The following is an 18504-nucleotide window of genomic DNA, read 5'->3' on the forward strand; positions in this document are numbered from 1 at the left end:
ACAAAAGGATCCACAGGTGTTTTCAAAGCCTACCTCTCAGGATCCTTTGTTGGTATTAAGCTTATAGGCATCCATGCAAGGATATTCATTCTTTGCTTACCATTAAACTCATGGGAAGCTTTAGACATAAATCTGGCAGCGCTAATTCCCCATCCAGATCTGATCATTGATTTTTCTTCTTTTTTTTTGGCTACATTCAGTATGGTTGAATGTTACTGACAGTACCTGCTCCATACTTTTGAGATCTTGGTGAGCTTTCTGATTTTAAAGTATTAACATCCCATCTTTTCTAAAATGTAGGACCAGATTGATTTTAGTGACATTAAAATAATTTTGCAAATGTGAAATTCCATTCAGGACTCCCAGGCTGCAAAGCTTATAGAGAGGGACCCAGAGAACTGAACTTGAATCCTCTTGAGAAGTAAGATCAATTTTTAATTCTAGCTATCCAGCAAAGGTCTCTTTCTATTAGCTTGTCTTGATCTAAAGGGTAGTGCTATGATTCTTGCAAAAAGTCTATAGTTATTTGAAAGATTAATTCATTTTCTTCCCTTCCAAAACAGGATAAAAGTGACTGTGAAGATATAAATACTCTAAATTTGATTATAAAGTCACTTAAACAGCTGATTTTTCTCCTTTGTAATTTTAGACTGTCAGAATAAAATCTGTCCATAGTAAATTAACCTAATCTCTTATAAGAAGTCATGTAATGTTTGTGCTGCTGCTTTCTATAAGATCTGTTTCACCTCCCTGAGACAGGAATGTTACCATCTTTAAAGCTGATGTTCCAAAAATATCTAACTTCAGTAATAGTTTCTGTCACAGATGGTGACAGGAATGGCATTTTGTCTCTGGCAGTACTGGAGGAGTTATTAGTACACAGAAAGTTAGCATTCTGAACGCTGCCTTCTACATGCAATGCTCTTTCTGAGTCTGTGTCCTCTGGTGGAACTGCAGCAGTTACAGTGGCATCGCTCCCAGGTTCTGTTATTCACTGTACTCCCTTCTCCAGGAGAGTTATTTTTGTATCCTAGTGGTGATTGTTAAAACGGTGGTATCATTTTTGTCTTGATGGTCATAGTTTTAGTAATTTAGTTTGCTTTGCTAGAGCACTGACCCAAAAGGACATTTCCTGTGGTCTCCAAAGGCAGATCTTGTGCTCATATTATATCCATATAAAAATTTTGAGACCTTGCAAAAAGTGAATTCTTTCTGTCTTTTTAAAATCTCAGATATTCTCAGTATTGGGTAAAAAACCCTCTTTTAACCTAGCAGTGGTTTGGGGTCATAATTTTAAACTGTTCTCTGAAGGAGATCTCAGTAGGATATGTGAATTTTTCCTTCCTGAAGTATAGCATCCTTTAAAGCCCTGTCTCTACTACATTGTTTACTCTCCAGAAAAAACTTCCTTACTGTTTGGCTAAGACATGCTAACTAAAGCACTTGCCTTTCTTCCCAAGCTAATGACACCTTGTGACTGGCAGCCTCATCCTTTGAGTCAGGAGTGGTAAGGGCTGGAGGAAGTAGTTACTGTAGGGAGTATCACCCATTGCAACCCTGCTCCTTATCTTCTGACTGAAGCTCTGAGATTTAGGCTTCTTTCTTAATAGCTTTGCTGTAATCCACACTTGCCATTGTGATGTGTATCTAGGAGGCAGGTATTAAGTATTAATAAACCTGCTATTTAGCTTGCTTTTGCTAGGTAGAGAGAATTGAGATCTTTATTTGTCAAGGCACTTAAAAGCATGTTAAAAATCCCATTAAAATCAGTGCAACTACTCACATGCTTAAAGATAAGGCTTTATCAAGACTGAGACCACTGCTCAGTACTTGACAGAATATAGCCTAAATATATTGTCTCTGTATTTCCTCACGCTCTAGATTTGCACATTAAATAAATCAGTCATCCTCACAAGATTACAGATAGTAATAAAGCATTTAGTATCTAAGTCTTCACTTTTTCATCTTACACAAGCATCATGAAATCTTAATGTTATTAGAGGTTAAATAATTTATGTTGCTTGCATAAGAGAAAATGGCATAGAGTGCCCATGGTCTGTAGGCCTGAATTTCTAGATGTCTCTTACTGACAAGATGCAACACGTATTTGAATCAGGAAAATGTTTTTTACCTGGAAAAATGTTTACCCCTGAAAAAAAAAAGCCAGACCAGAGGAAAATAACAATATAAATCAAGAAGACAATGCAAAGAACAAACAGATATTGCTGCAGAAGTGCTCAGTTATTTTCTAAAATGACATTGTTTTTTCCATGCAATAGTAGATTCATCAGTCATTAAGAATTACACAAGTACCTGTTTGTTCTTTCCTTAAAAAAAAAAAAAAATGTATTGCATGCCAACTGAAATATATGTGAAGCAAGATTTAATGGTACACTCTACCATCAGCTAGTTTGAAAGATTTACAAGAGAAGTTCTCTCGCTTATTCAGGTAGAGATCTTACTGATTCTGTTTCAAGGTTGCAGTCATCAACAAGGAAGGCATTTAGACACAAGGGAAATGTAGCTTACAGATCTGCAGTTGGACTGAGAAATTCAGAAAGTCATATGAAATGTCTGAGAATAGCTGTCTAAGCAGGTAGTTTAAATCCCATAAACTGTGCAGCAGAGAAACGAAGAAAGGAGATAAGCCATTGCTGATGGGGTTTTAACTTGCTGATTCATTTCCTTATGTAGTACTGGTTTGGACTTCTATTTATTTTATTTACTTACTTATTTTGAATGCATCCCTCCAGAAAATTATATTATGAAACAGCAATGCAGTGATTCACATTAAATTCCAAACAGGCTTATGATTTGGGTTTGGAACCAAATTTTCCCAAGGTCATGAACTTAGACAAGGTTCCAGTTCAAGGAGACCAATAATTAAAATATCAGGTTTGTCTCTGAACACTGAAGATGAAATTAATCTTTTCTGCAAAGTATCACAGAAAGTCTTAAACCCACAAAATAAGGTAAATTAAGAGGAAAAAATGCAGAAAAGGAAACTTTTCTCTTAAAGCAGAAGAACCTCTGCTTCATTCATGGCTTGTGTTCATAATTTTAGTTTCTCATTTTCCAAACAAACAGTATTATCTGAGTTTTCTGTCTAATGTGCTATGTTGGTTGTGATAAAGATAACACTTCCTGACCATACACTTGACTGCTACAAAATAACAAAAGCTAATAAATTCGAATAAGAAGAAAATTAATTATGTTATTTACTCCTTCTCATTAAGGGCATCAAGGAAATAGAAAGATTAATTGAGGTCAATAAGTGCAATGTTTAAAATTAAATCAGTTTTAAAATATTTACCTGTGAATAGCTTATGATGGAGTAATTAATTAAAAAAAAAATCATGGCAAGAAAATAAATTAAATTACAATAAACCTGATGACTGCCAGCAAATAAAAGTCTAAACTGCAGGTCCTATCTGCTTAATAAATATTCCACCAGAACAGTGTGGTGCAAGAATTTGAATGATGTGATTTTAAGAATTTAGTCATCAGCTTCCCCACCTTTCTCACTGCTGTCTAAAGAGAAGGTATAATCCAAAGGCAAAGCACTATGCAGAGAGTTGGAGAGAACTGCAAGTTTAGGGGCCTGAAAATTTTTGAGAAATTACTTGATTGTGGTGACAGCCAATAGATGCTAGAAAATTGGCCTGCTGTGATGGAAAATGACTGAGTTAAGTAAAAGTGTTGCAAGATGATGCAGTAGGATGGAATCTTTACCTGATGTTGTAGCACAGTGTTTGGAATGGGCGTCGGAGGGTCTGGCATTCTGGGGTATGCACCAAAAGGTTTCTGCTGATCACGTCTTGAATATAAACAGATTCTGCAGATGAAGGCACCAAACATAAATGGCTTGTTCAAAGCTGTAGAGTGGCCTTCAGCAGCAGAGCTATGGGAAAACTAAGTACTGTTGGCTGCTGATTGTTCTTTCAGCTTCAGATCAGCTTTCTTTTTCTTTTTTTGTCCACTCCCTAGTTTAAAAAAAAAAAAAAAAAAAAAAATTATTCTAGTTGAATGGCTTTGAATTAAACAAGAAGGGTTTTATCTCTATGGTAGATGCCAGGATGGTTTTAGGAAGGTATCAAGCCCTATCTTTTTATTATTAAGAACAACTTTCATGAGGGAAGTAGAATGAAGTTAAATTGTGGAACAGGTGAGTCTTCAGTGACCTTTTGATAGGTGGTTGCTAATAATAGCGTTGTATGAACAAGTTGCTTTTTGATAGTTTGCAGGCAGTTGATAAAATGGATGTGGGTTGTAGGGGCTGTAACCTATATTTGAGTAGTAAAAGGAGCAACAACTCTTCTACGAGGCCTGCATTAGTTGTAGAAATCCAATTCGTTCTGTGAAGGTGAGTCCGTGCTGTAACCAGAGAGTTTCAGCTATTTTACAGTTTTCTGTTTATGTTTTTTTTTTCTTCCTCCATGACCTTAGACAGGAGGTTGAGGTCAATAAAGTGCATTTCTTTTTTCTGCTATAAATACTTCAGTGTTGAGGAAGTTTGCTTGGTTCCTTGGGGTTTTTAAAACTTTTTGGTTGCATTTTCAAACTTTTCATTCTGTGCATGTTTTCCAATTTGACCTCTCAGAATTACAGTATTAAAATTTCCACAACAAATCATTTTTTGATGTGGCAGTTGTAAACTCTTTATTACTGAGGGATTACACTTTAGCGATTAGCACTGGAAAATAGACTCTTCCAGATAAAGAGTGTGTCTACTCTTCTGTATTTATCTCTGTCTCTAACAATTAAATGCTGTCTAACTGCTTAACAGAAGCATTCCCGTCATGTTGTACCTGCTCTTGGTGAGCCCCATCACTGTCAATGTCACTTAACTGCTGTGAGTTTTAAACAAAGCCCAGGTTCCTGAAAGCATCCCTGTCCCATACAGGCAGTAAGAATGGACTTGAATTTATGCACAGAAGAATAATTTCATTTGAAATACCTGAGACTTCCCACTAGATCAAACTCTCACAAATTATTAAGTATTTGGCTGAATTTTGGATCTAGTGAATGAGAGTACTACCTAAGGTTTCAGTGGTGCACGGCCAGGTACAACCTGATTAAGATGACAGGCAGAAGGACAACGTGCTGGTCGAGACTGTAAGATCACCTCACTGTCTCTGTGAATTCCCACTGGTGTCAAAAGCACCACATCTTTCCATTGTGTTGTTGCAGTTTCGGCTGGAATGAAACAAGTCTCCGAGGCTTTGGCTATATATGTAGCTTATTTCTTCTTATTGGAGTGGGAATAAATGAAGGAATAGTTTTGGCAGGTAAGATAACAGCACTGAATGATACTATAAGGGGGTAGATGGCTGGAGTTTGTTTTCATTTTCTTCCTTGAAAATGCGGATAGAGGTTAGTAGAAGCAAGGGAGCTTTTAAAAATAACATCTAATATGTGATTCTGTATACAGTCTCAAATACTTACAAAATATATATATAATTCAAAGTAAACAAAACCAACATGACTCACAGTGTTCAATAACTGCAGTGCAAGGTCAGTTAGCCTCAATACAAACTGCACATACTTTCAGACATATAATAGAACCCCTAAAAAAACCCCAGCTCATGAGCAAATCAAGCAATGTAACTCACGTGTACATGCTCACAAGCCCACTTTCTGAGTCAATTCCAAAACTTTCTGAAAAGTTTTGGACTTGGAAGCAGCAATGGCAGAAAAATAAGTCAATTATTTTGAGAGCGCAGTACCTTCCATTGCTTTTCACAGTCCAGTGCCTTGCCACTGTTTAAACCTTTGGGGCTGAGGCAAAGTGTGCTTCAGCTTTTGTCAGACCTTCAGAGCAAGCTAACAGGTGACTTTTTCACCCTATCTTCATGCGTTTTCTCCACTTGCACTCCAATTCCCAAATGCGGTTTTACCATTTCGGTTCTGATGAACTGCAATGCATAGTTTGCTAGATGCAGTACAGTGGCAATTACAGTAATTATTACAGTTCTTTTCCTGTGCTGAAATCTCAGGAATCTGAGAGCAAGTGCAGAAAATATATGCTTTTTGATGGTTTGTTGGCTGTATTGTCTGTGACTAGTCAACACGGTGCTGGAAAAACTGGGAGATTGCTCTTTCAGTCTCAATTTTGGTCAGAAACCAATCATAGCAGAGAAGCATTTGTGAGTGGATGAGCAGTATCAGGCATCAATCTTTGTTAACAATTTATCAGTGATAAAAACAAAGTCCTAGTCACAGATTTTAGCTGAAATAATATTGAGATTGAAGCCTGCCACTGTGGAAATACAAAAGTAAAAAGAAATTAGTATTAACATTTAAATGGAGTGAAGAGCATGCATGTAGGCCTGACGTAGATCCATCAGCCATTGCAGCAAGTGTTAATTTAGCTTGCTGCAACACTTTGATAACTTCGATATAAGCCTGGTGCGGAAAATAACATGCACATCTCTTTAACCCTGCCTGCTAAAATGTAATAGCAATTCTTTCCACTAACTTAATCAACTGGTATCAAGTTATTAGATGCAGACTGCCAGGGTGGTGCAATGAGTAGGTCTGTTTCACAAACTGTTTAAAAAATAAACACATTTAATGTCAACATCTATTGGAAATATCTAAAATATTTTTTGAGCTATCACTTTTCTGTGTGATTATGAATAGGTTTGTGGGGTTTTGTTCTGTTTTGGGCAGGAGTGGATGGGCTTTTGAATGTCCAGATTTCCATGAAAACAGGATTTCAGTCATTACCTAGGGGACAGAACACATCCATTATTCTATCCAGGATGAGCAAAGCTAAGGGGGTTGTTTATAGCATAGAGAAAATGAGAATAAGTGTGCAGTGGTCTGATTTAGGGGTGTGAGAGGAGGGGTTGGGGGTCTGAGGGCATATGTTATTTTGCAGAATTATTTCAGGGTCCAGAGGAAGAGAGAAGCTATTCCAAACTGGGGCTCTAACTCTGTAGCACTAACTTCCACTCCAAATTTACTGCACAGTTCAACTGAACGTTTCACTGTGAAGATACCAACATGCTGGATCTGCATCTTCTTGAAGGCAGCAGAAGCACATGTCCACAAAGGCCAATGCCCATAGGAGATGATTTATTTGGTGAGAGAAGGAGGGGAGCAGGTGCAAGAGAGAGGAAAAGGAAATAATGAATAATGTTGCCAGATTTTGCTCTCTAGGTCAAGTAATTACATGAAAGCCATGACTTTCTATTTTTTCTAGCTGTATCACTAATTATCTTTCCTCAATTTAAATATATTTGTGTCCATAACCATGAAAGCCATAATCTGGAGTATAGGGTTGTAAATTCATGGTACTGCTCAGAAACTAAAATAATGCATCTTCAGTGTTACAACAACAACAAATCTTTTAGATAAAAACCTGACTTACTATGTTTTTGAATACTCAGTTTGGTAACAGTGTGCCAGGTTTTTTGATGACACACCCTTTTTTGGAGGTTGAACCTATGAACCTAGAGCTGTGCCCTAGTTAACCCAGGGGTGTTCCCATTTAACCAGTGCCTGCTGAAGCATTCTCTGAGGACCTATTTGTAGATGTCCAGAATCTTTTGCTAGCTCAAAAGAAGATATGCAAAAAAATGCTGAGTACCTCCCCAAACTGGTCTCTGAGACTGACTTCAAAAGACATCACTTAAGGGCCCTTCTGAAAAGCACTTGAGATTCAAAGGGTTGGGGCTAGAGGGAGGGAATAAGGCAGAGCCGAAGTGTGTGCAATGCAGACAGAAACGGGAGCAGAAATACAGCTATGAGGGGAAATTCGGAAGTGAGAAGAAATAAAAGTGTGATCTTGCTAAGTCAAAGAAAATGAGGAGACAGTGAGGAGATCTGAGGATATCTATAGACTTCCTGATCTTTGAAGACTTTAAAAAATATTAAGGTTGTGGGTTTTTTCATAGTTTATAACATTATATGGGACAGAGCAGATACAAAGGTCCTTCTGAAAAGCAGCCCACCTCCCTCAGTTAAGACAGGCTGAGTTATATCATCTTGTGCAAGATGAATAAAATTTCAAAACTGAAGCCCAGCTCAGGGGCAATTTAGAGCAGAAGGGCAGTTGTTTCCAATGTAAATTGTGAGACTGATAACTGTCAGTCAGTCACTGACACTGATGAACACAGCCCCTTGGAGAAAAGTTGGACACAGAACCAGAACGTTATAACAAAATATCCAGCTGGCACACTAAACAAAGCTAAAGCTCTCATTAGCATGCCTATGCTTCCCTTTTGCCATTGACATTTCTGATCCCAAGGGAGTTATAATGAAACGATATACTGCAAACTGCCCCGATTTTGTTACTGTTTTTATTGCTAATGCTATTTGGAAGGAAATTGTGCTTGACCTTTAACTGGGTAAGTTTACAGTCAGGTCTCAAGGACCTGACAATTAGCAACTAATCAATAAAGAGTATCATTGGCTCAGTAGTTCCTTTCCCTGCTTGGCTTAGACTTTTACTGATCTACAGATGTCTGTAGTTTAAGGTGCATCAAGGCCTTGAAGGTGTGGGCATCAATGTAGAGGCAGAAAGCAATGCTGATACTGCTCAGCTGCCCAGCTTGACCATCTGGATAGAGGTGGTAAATCTTACTCTATGTTCTGCTGACTTCTTTTCATATGCCTTATAGGAAAACAGGGCTTCCAGACTGTATTGATGCACTTATCCTCCGAAATCCGGGCTTGTGTTAGAGATACTGAATGTGAACGCTGAACCAATACTACATCTCACATTTTAAAATGAAAATTTGATTGTGGTAAATGATTAAAAACTGCACCATGCAAGCTGTTATCACAGTGTCATTGTGTTTGAAAAAGTATGATGAAAAGCACTGTGGAAATGTGAATAAAAATCTAGAGCCTAAGCTGACGTGAACTTAATGAAAGTCTAGGGCATTTGGTGTTTTGCAGTCCTGAAATTCTCAATGGTTACGGCCTAGATTTCTCTGAGTTGTTTTGATGGTAATTGTCCCTGGAAAAATCTTTCTACCTCAGAATGTTTCTCCAATGACTATAGAGCTCGCAAAAGGGTCTCTACACTGCTCCTTCCGAACTGCATGGTAAGTAAAATGCTAGAAGAGCATTGGTGTAAGGAGTTAGAAAAGTCTGTAGGAGACTCCCAGAAAGCTTCAACTGAGGATGTAAATATGCCATGATGTCTTTACCCATCAGCCCCTTCTTGTGCTAGTCTATGGCTGACATTTAGGATTCCAGCTTTGACAGTTCAGTTTGTTTGGTGACAATGAGCTTATCCAGGTTTGAGGTTATAGTGTACATCAAAGGAGATTGCTACTAAAGGAACGCTCAAGATGTATGTGGCAAGCTAACCGAGGGCTATCGAATGGCTTGTGAGAATAAGTGGAATTGTCTTTAAATTACTTGGTTCAAGCTGCTACCAAAAATCTTTCTGCACTAGGAAAATGTCCTTTCTCTCCCATGAGGTCTCATATGTGAAGCCAGGTTTGATAGACTGTTGTTTATTGGTTTTAAGGTAAACCATAATTGAACATGGTGTATTGCAGTTTTAGATGAGAGGTCAATCTAATTGCCAAGTAATTGTCTGAAAATTACATGAACAATAAAACATAAAGTTGTACACTTGGTAACATACAGTGTCAGGCTGGTAAGAAATGTTTTTGCATTTAATTGACATTTAACAAAATAATTACAAGTCCTTCAGGATAATTAGAATACACACTGTATTTGCAAAGTGCTTAAAATATTAGTTGACCTTTAGTAAGTACATTAATAACAAATATATAACTTGCTATTATGCCAATTAAATACCTGTGTATTTCATTCAGATATTTAAAGGTAAAGGTTAAATCATGTTAAATCATTAGCTTGTCAGGATGGGTGTTTTGTGCTGATGTGTTGCTTCCAGAGAAAGAGTGCAAAATATCTTGTGAAATGCCCGAGGCACCTTACTGATCTGTTTTTGAAATTACAGCAGGGATTTTAAAATCTTGTACTCCTGTGAGTTGTACTCATAAGGCTCATTCCCAAGATGCATAGTTTTGAAGAGATGATCCTTCTTGCCCTCTCTTTTGTCTCCCTAAAAAAAATAATTAATTTATGTTGAAGTGTGTGTGTGTGCTGAATGGTGATTCTCTAGCAGTTATCTCCTTTAATCTTCTAACATCCAGAGAAATATTACGTGGTGACTGCAGAATCACCTTGGATATAAGGCCTCTTTCACCAAAGAGATTAATATCTTCTCCTGAGATAGAAGTACCATGATGTTTTATATATGCTAACAAGCTAATGCAATAATGGGTAGTGTGGAATTAAAAAATATTTGCATTGCAAAATGTTTTTCTGTAACACTCGGTGCAGGCCTCAAAGGTAAAATGTGGAAATGGTTGGCACGTGCAAAAAAAGCTGTAGATTCTCTGAAAAATTCAGTGAATTGGCTAAAAGCAAGAAAAAGAGAGGAAGTATTATTTTTATTTCTGCTTTTGTAGGAATTTTTCCAAGATGTTATCTTTGCAAAAAAATCTATTCACAACACAAGAATAGAACTGTTACTCGTGCAATGTAAATCAGCATTACTCTACTAAACTATAACTGTTCTAATATGTTGGAGATCTGATCAAATGTATTTTAGAGAAAGGTGCAGTAAATTAGTATGGCCATTCTCTCTCTTTTTCAAGAGTAATATGCTTCTGACTTTGCATAAAGGTCAATGAAGTGTTAAATTGAGGGTGATTAAATACAGAGTGTGAAGGAAATTATTCCAAGAGCAAGAATCAGCGAGAAGACAGCTATGAATGAGGATGCAATAAAAGTAAGGTAATCACTGAATCATAAAAACACCTTCTGATATGCAGAGTGAAAAGCTGTGAGTATCTGAAGTAGTAGTGACACATGTACTGGGGAAAAATGAAACAAAACTCTCCCCTTGCCACGTAATGAAGACTTCTATGTAGTCGTATGAAAAATGTTTTATCATTTTTTATATTGGTACCATACCTGGAACTGATATACTTAGAAACTTAAAAAAAAAGCTTTGAGTCAAGTAATTCAGAACTACCTTTATAATTTTATATTCCCCAGGTCCAGTGCTTCCAGGAAAATTCTTTTTCACAACAAAATGTTTAGATAAAGACTTCTATTCCTGGTCTTGCCTTTGCATCACAATGCAACTAGGCAAGATGCTTATCTTACATTTGCTAAGAACATAGAAATCAGATAGGGTATTTTCCAATTAGTATGTAGATTGTAATCATTGTAAAGCTTTTTTTTTTCCATTTTTTGTTCAGACTAGATTTATTAAGTAAATAAGGAGATCCATGTTGTCTTAAGATCCCATGGAGTTCCTAGTTAATACTGAAGCCATTTTTTGTCTGAAGGGTCCCATGTTGCTCCAACATGGGGTTATGACTAGGTACAATTCCTCACATTCACTTGTAATATCTGTCTAATGCATTTTAAAGCATGACACAAAAAAGAAATCAGACTATCTATGTCTACACTACCCATGTGAAATAAAGCCTTATTTTGCAGGTATTGTCTTCTGAATAAAACATTGCTTCAAAATTGTAATCTAATTCCCCAAGAGGTAAACAGGGAATTCTACGATGAAGTTGAGGAAACTAAAGTCAGACTCGCATCAATAAAAACTGTCCCTAAATATTCCCTAAAACATTCTTAAATTTGAGTAGTATACCTTGGGTTTAGTATACACAGAAATAGAGATTTATAGTCACTGAGAAGTAGATGATGAAAAAGTTGAGTTTTTATGAGCACTGAGGCAACAAAATGGCAAGATATCAGTCAGGCCATTTGAAATAAAAGCCCAGAAATCACACTCAAAAAAGACTGTTGATTTTCCATGTTAATAATTGATAAAATAATGTACAGACATTTTAGCTGTAGGTGTAACTGCCAAAAGCTGTGAAGCTGCATTAAAATATACTGCATTGCTTTCCTTTAGAAAGTTCAGTTTTCAGAATAACTGCTGATTCCAGCATTGCTGATGTCCATCACATCAGTTTTGGTAATCTTTCTCACAAGTTGAATTCTTTCTCATTGATGTGAAGTTTTAAAGTGTGACTCCCTCTCATAAATATTTTATGCAGAGATAAGCTACTAATGATCCATTTGTGAAGTGGTCCCAGTCTGATTTGATCTTTATGGAGCAGTGTCACGTAACATGGAACACAGTACTCCAGACAATATTTCTCTGATGCTCTGTAGGGTGGCTTTACAGTTTTCCTATCTGCTTCTGAAATGGATCATATTATATTTGCCTTTTTTGAGCTTATGGGAGCCCCATCAGTCCCATTTTCTTAATATGGCTTTGATACGTCTAGAAGAATGGGTAGAGTGGAGAAAGAGGAAATACTGTTACCCAATGGTTGCAAAACTTGCCTAAGGAGCTTGGAATTTTTTTCCATAGCCTGTGAGTTTCCTGCATGTGCTTTTTGGCAAATTATTGGTGTTAAGGACTGTGTGACTGCCATAAACTAAAGTGTTCTGAAGCTGTAGGGGGAAAAAAATGGTTGAATAAGAAGGCAACTAGGAGTAAATTAACTGTAATGGGCATTCAGCATCTAATTCTCTTTTGCACTGCAGATGCAGTGTCTTAAGAGGAACAATTTCTTCAATCTGAGACTAAATGGTAGACAAGAAAAGCTGAAGGAATTTAATATGTCAGAAATAGATCAATGGCTGCTTTAATATGGCTCATCTCTGGTTTCTGTTTAGTTTCTACCTAGAAGCTAAACTGGAAAAGGCAAAGCTTCCTTTGTAATTCCTTGATACCAAATGTCTGTGTAGTGAAAAAATGGAGCAATTCCATCAGAGTGAGGAAAAGTATCGAATGAGGATTTGTCCCAAATTTTAAATGTCCATCACTATGAAACTATGTAATCTGTTACAAGAGCCAAAGGAACATTTACAGGCATTTCGTTCATCACATTCAGGATGGTTCTTTTTGTCTAAAGTGTTGTACTAAAGCCTCAAGGAAGAGTTACAGTCTCAATTATTCCTTCTGCATTGCTCCCATACTTGTACTGAATCCTGAGGGAAAGGTTACCACTAATAATTAATCTTTCCCTAGTTTCCCCAAGCAAAAGTACCAAACCTGCAAACAAGGGGACAGTTTCCTTTTTTAAATGTCTCTGTTACTGTGTAGAATTTTTATTACTTTAGCTGCAAGAATTAAGTCCAAACTGTTACTCTGGATTATATCAGTCTGTTTTTTGAAATATAACAGGCAGCGTTCCTATGTTGGTTTTGTCGTTTGTTCACTCAGACCCACCATTTTAATAAATCATGTGGTAATATAGAGTTCAGATTAATGTGTCCTGATGCCTTCTGCAGTCATTATTGATATTAGAACTAGAAATAGTCTACTTACCCACCCACTGATTGATTGTTATCATTAGTGATTATTTTATGTACTGTATTTACATTGTCATAGATTCTCCTAGCTTATATATCCATAAAAGATTTGGGTAGTAGGTCCAAAATGCAACTATCCGGTAAACTGACTCATACTCTGTATTTCCTTCATCTCCCATGTGGAGGGTCATTGCGTAACCTATATGCTGCTTAATTGCTAATAGATAGTACTAGTGTGAAACCATAATAAATTGATTTTATGTTTCTGTCTTGTGAGTAATTTGCATCTTGTAGAGTGTGTACTCTTCTTTCAAAAACAGATCCATTTTCTTGCCTGCTTTTGTTCTCCCACTTCAACAGTTGCTCAGAAACATTGACCAGTTCTTCCTTTCTTGGGAAGATGGCAATTATCTCATTTGAATCTGCATTCTCATTTAAACTTTAAGAGGCATCTGGAGGTAGCAAACAGACCTGACATTGATTTCAGCTGCAATTATAGATCAGAACCACTGTCAGGCTATGCTGAGCATTACCTCTACCCTTAAAGGCTCAGATCTTGTGACCCTTTGTCATGCAAGCATCACTATCTAAAAGAACAGCTTTACTGTTTTCAGGATTGTTACACCTGTGGACTCAGAAAGAGACCCAGCATTTTTATAATAGCTTTTAGAAGAGCAAGCAGTATATCCCCTTGTAGTTTGAGTTACCATTTTTCACCTTGTGATATGGCTGAAGCAAGAGTTTTCAACGTTGTCAAGCTCTTGCTGAGGGCAGAACAATGAAGGCTGCTGGGTGATAGGATCGTGAGAGCTGGGTAACAGCATGCTGCTGTCAACCTTCCTTTATCTATAAGCATTTTGCTTTTCATAAACTCAGCAGTATGGCCACCAGTCTAGAAATAGAACACTGGAAGTGGTGACAAAGCTTACAAATTTACACAAAAGTTAGTTACGTGAAAAAATAAATTAATAGAATCAAAGTGGAGAGTGATTTGTCTACTCTCTTCATGGTAGCACAGGTGGTGCTTTGACATTTGAGGCAGCCAATTTGCTTATGGTCTGGCAGAGTTTGGGGTGTCAGTAAGTTATGAAGACTTCAACTTACTGTGGTGGAATATTGCCGAGATTAAAACACATAAAATTCAGAGATCTTATCTACTTAAAGCCACAAAACATTTCACAGGGTAAGATTGGTGTATATGTAAACACGGCATTTTGCCAAGTTTTTAAGTGAATATTCTACAATAAACAAATTTACCTTTTAAATTTTAACAGAGGCTCTTTGAGGCTGTGACTTGTTTAGGTGTGAGCTTTAACAAAATCTTTTACTGCTTGCTGTAAATATATATTTGATAACTCATTGTTTGCAACTTGAAACATATTTCTCGTAGAAAAGTTAAGGGCTTTTGAGGGTTCTGAGTGCTTTCTTAGAAGTGGGCGAACCATTGCACGATCAGTTACCGTGAGTCAGCTCCAAAGTGACTTGAATTCCACTGGAAAGATTTCCCTGGACTCAAGTACACTTTGGGACAAATTTTACTTGCAGCTATTCCAACCCAGGCTGAGGCTTGTTCAGGTTTCATAGTTTCGTATGTAGATATCTGGGAGGAGGAGACTGGTCTGATCTCTGGTGGACCCCATCAAAGGTAACTGTGCTAAATGAGGGATCTCTGATGCGTGATCCAGCACCATCAAATCAAAGTTGAAATTGTACATCTATCCTGAACCGAGCCACCGGCATTTCCAGTGTGCTCTGAAAGCCTGTGAAGGGCTCTGGAAATGTACACATGGGTCTCACAATAGCATTAAGCGATCAACAAAATTAACCTGCATTTGCTTTCATTAGAAAATTTTACCTGATCAGTATGCCTAATTTCAAAGCTGCAAATGTGCCTTCCCAGCTGTGACAGCCACCGATTCCTAACGTATCCATTGGGTCACACAAAGCAGCTGAGTAATGTTTCAATACAGAGTGAAATGAAATAAGCCATTGCCGAGTCCAAATTACTCTTGCTTTTAGTATTTACATTGGTCCAAGCTCCAGCACAAATTCATTGTACAATATAAAAAAGACTGAAAGCTTCAAATGTAAAGTTTGTTCCCTGCTTTGCGTATTAAACTGTTAGTTTAAATTCTACCTTTTCCACGAGGCGTATATTAAAATAAATGAAGATATATTAGGTCTGAGTCTCCTTTCAGTGAGACAGATTTCACAATTGTGTGATTCCAGTGCTTGCAATAATGGCTTTGTTGGCTCAGATTTTGTAGGAAAAGAAGAAAATTCAAACCACAAAATATTTATGTTTAAAACTGTGCAGGAAACAGGCTAATGACTCACAAGGATGACTGAACCGATGTAATAGCCCATAAAAGTGTTCTTTGGCATGACTTCTCTAATTATTTATTTATTTTATAAAAGCAAATTGGGAAACTTTACAAGGGTTTGGCCTATTCAGAAATGTACAGTGACTGTCTTTTCAGATCTTCCATAAGGAAAACATTTCTTGCCATTTTTTTGGTGGAATTCTGTAAAACTGTAAAGAACGCTGCAGTTAGATCAAAGACCTTCTCAAATAAAATTACAGAAAATGAGATATGAAATGAAAAGCTAAGCCTGTTCCAGCTATAAATATATGGACTGCTGTGAGACTTCTGTTTACATCCAGCAGATGTCAATATGGTGATAAACTAAAGCACACTGGGAATCAAAAACAAGTCTGTCCACAGTCTGAGTAAAGGTAGAGCAACCGCTCACACCCCAAGTGCCAGACTCAGCCATAGTCTCTCAGCAGAGTGGAACATTCATTTAACTTCTTTGGACTCTTCTCCAAAAGATGGTTTTGTTTGTCCACACTCAGTCAACACTGATTCAACTGCAGTTAAAAATGCTTTATGACTTCTGTGATGTAGGACATCGCCTGGCTTTTTGCTTTTCATTTCTTCTTATCCACAGCTCCTGCAAATATGACAGTCTTTCTTTTTTTCCCACATGCAGAATAATTAATGTGGGCTGTTGTATCAATGCTCTTCTCCAGTGCTTGGCAGATTTTCTCTCCAAACTTCAGGGAATTACCTGCTGTGCTGTTTGTTGTGTTACACGTTATTTCAAATTCTTTATATTGCAGTGAATATTTCACTGATATTAATTATGTAGGAAACAGGAACAGTGGATGGTGGTTAACACTTTGTGGGTGGATAGCTTGTCCCCTAAGTAGTTTTTCTATATAGTCTTTTCTGTCATGTTTGAACACTCCATTGATTTTCTGTAAGTTCATCATATTGTTTAGCTATTTTTTTAAGTCTTCTGTGCATGGTGTTTGAGTATTGCTGTATTGATTTCCCAACAAGACATTTTAGTTTCAAAATATTAATGACTCAAACTCTTAAGTACTGATACATATGCTTTTGTTTCATAAAATCACTCAACAATGGCCAAGGAATAGAAAACCTTTCTGCACTTCTTGCCTTTTGTATGGAAACTTTTCTCTACAACATGGTTTACAGTAGACTTCTTCCAACGAAGAAGATAGAAGCTGTCACAGAATTATCTGTGTAAGATGTCTTGAGGGTATGGGCAGCTGTCATCTTTGTGACGATTCACTGTGTGAGATGTTGTGGTGAGGCCATACTGTACATGGAAGCTCAGAGCTGGTCTACCACAGACATCCAGCAGGTGCTAATAACTGTCATGTAGGTTCATGTGGATTTGAACATGGTTCGTGGTCAATTGAACATGTAGGTTCAGGGGGATTTGGTAGCTGTGGAATGCTTCTGATGTGCTTTCCTCTAGCTGAATGGCTTTGTGCCATTGTTTACAGTATTAATGGAAAGTCTATATTTGGCTCTAAGTTTTTAAAAAAAACCTGGAAGTGATAGTTTGTTTTTATCACCACATCTGAAGCTCTTTTCTCAGCACTGCTCCCGCTTCACTGAGGCAATTTGTCATCTCCTAGAATTTGCGACCCACAGTGGACTTTCAGCATTACTCGCTCCCATGCCTGTTCGGTCCTGTGCTTGGATTCTCTGGGGAATAACTGCTAATAAATAATGATAAAAGAAGTAGTAGACCTCCCTCCCATTTCTTTTTCCCTTACTGCTGACTTCTGCTTTCTTAGATAAGAAAGTGGTGATATGCACATAAAAGAACTGTTCTCCACTGTTGAATATTTCATATGATTTCTTGTTGAAAGATTGATTTTTGCCACAGCTCTCTGACTTTATTTGTTGTCAAGATGAACACGCACACTACATTTTGGAAATGTAAATATGACTATTTGCACTTTTGTCTGCATTGGAGAGCTTTGTCTGTGGCATGTCATGAACCTGCTTTTCTGCAAGAATCTGAAACTTGTAGGCAAAGAAATTTTCAGGTTGAAATTGCTATTCAATTCAATCCTCTTGAGAACGTCCCATACCTTTATACGTAAGATTTGCATAAATTCTTATAGTCTTAGACCAATGTTTGGCAAATCAGACACACAAAAGCAATAAGACACCATTAAGTTGACACAGTATATTTTAGAAGATACTCATACTAAAATAAGACTTTTGTACTGGCTTATATCCACTAGTATTTGTGTATCTTGAGGTTTTTTAAACCTGTACAGTATAGTTGTGTTTTAGCATAATATCATACTTTCATTACAATATAGCAGTTTTGCATAATAGTTTGTCTGACACCAGCTTTCACAAGGGACTAAAACAGGAGAAATTCTATTACTTCATATTATGAACACTAGACTTGATTTTTATTATAGTCTAATAAATGCATTAGGCCTGCAACCTTCTCTATTCAGTTTTGTTTTAAAGTAATCCTTAAACCATAGTGCACTTCAGTTATTGATTTTGTGATGACCTCAGCCTTTGTGCACTGCTTTGATTACCGACTGCAGAAATCTGAAAATATTAGCAAGAGGAACTGCTCTCAACAGTAGTTTCTTTATTTTCTTCTTCAGCCAGTCTGATGAAATTTTGCTTGCTGCTTCTCTGGAGAGTTTGGGAAATGTATTTTATTCAGTTCACACCCACTGGATCAGTTGTATTTAATTATTCAAAGCATCAGTCAAGGGGCTCTGTTTGTATATGTTTGTAGCACAGGTGCTGTCCCATAAAATTCAGTCTTGGAAGGTTCCCTCAGAAGGCAGCGTTTCCACAAGGAAAG

Source organism: Athene noctua, chromosome 18 (assembly GCF_965140245.1).
Source record: "Athene noctua chromosome 18, bAthNoc1.hap1.1, whole genome shotgun sequence".
In the NCBI taxonomy this organism is placed as follows: domain Eukaryota; kingdom Metazoa; phylum Chordata; class Aves; order Strigiformes; family Strigidae; genus Athene; species Athene noctua.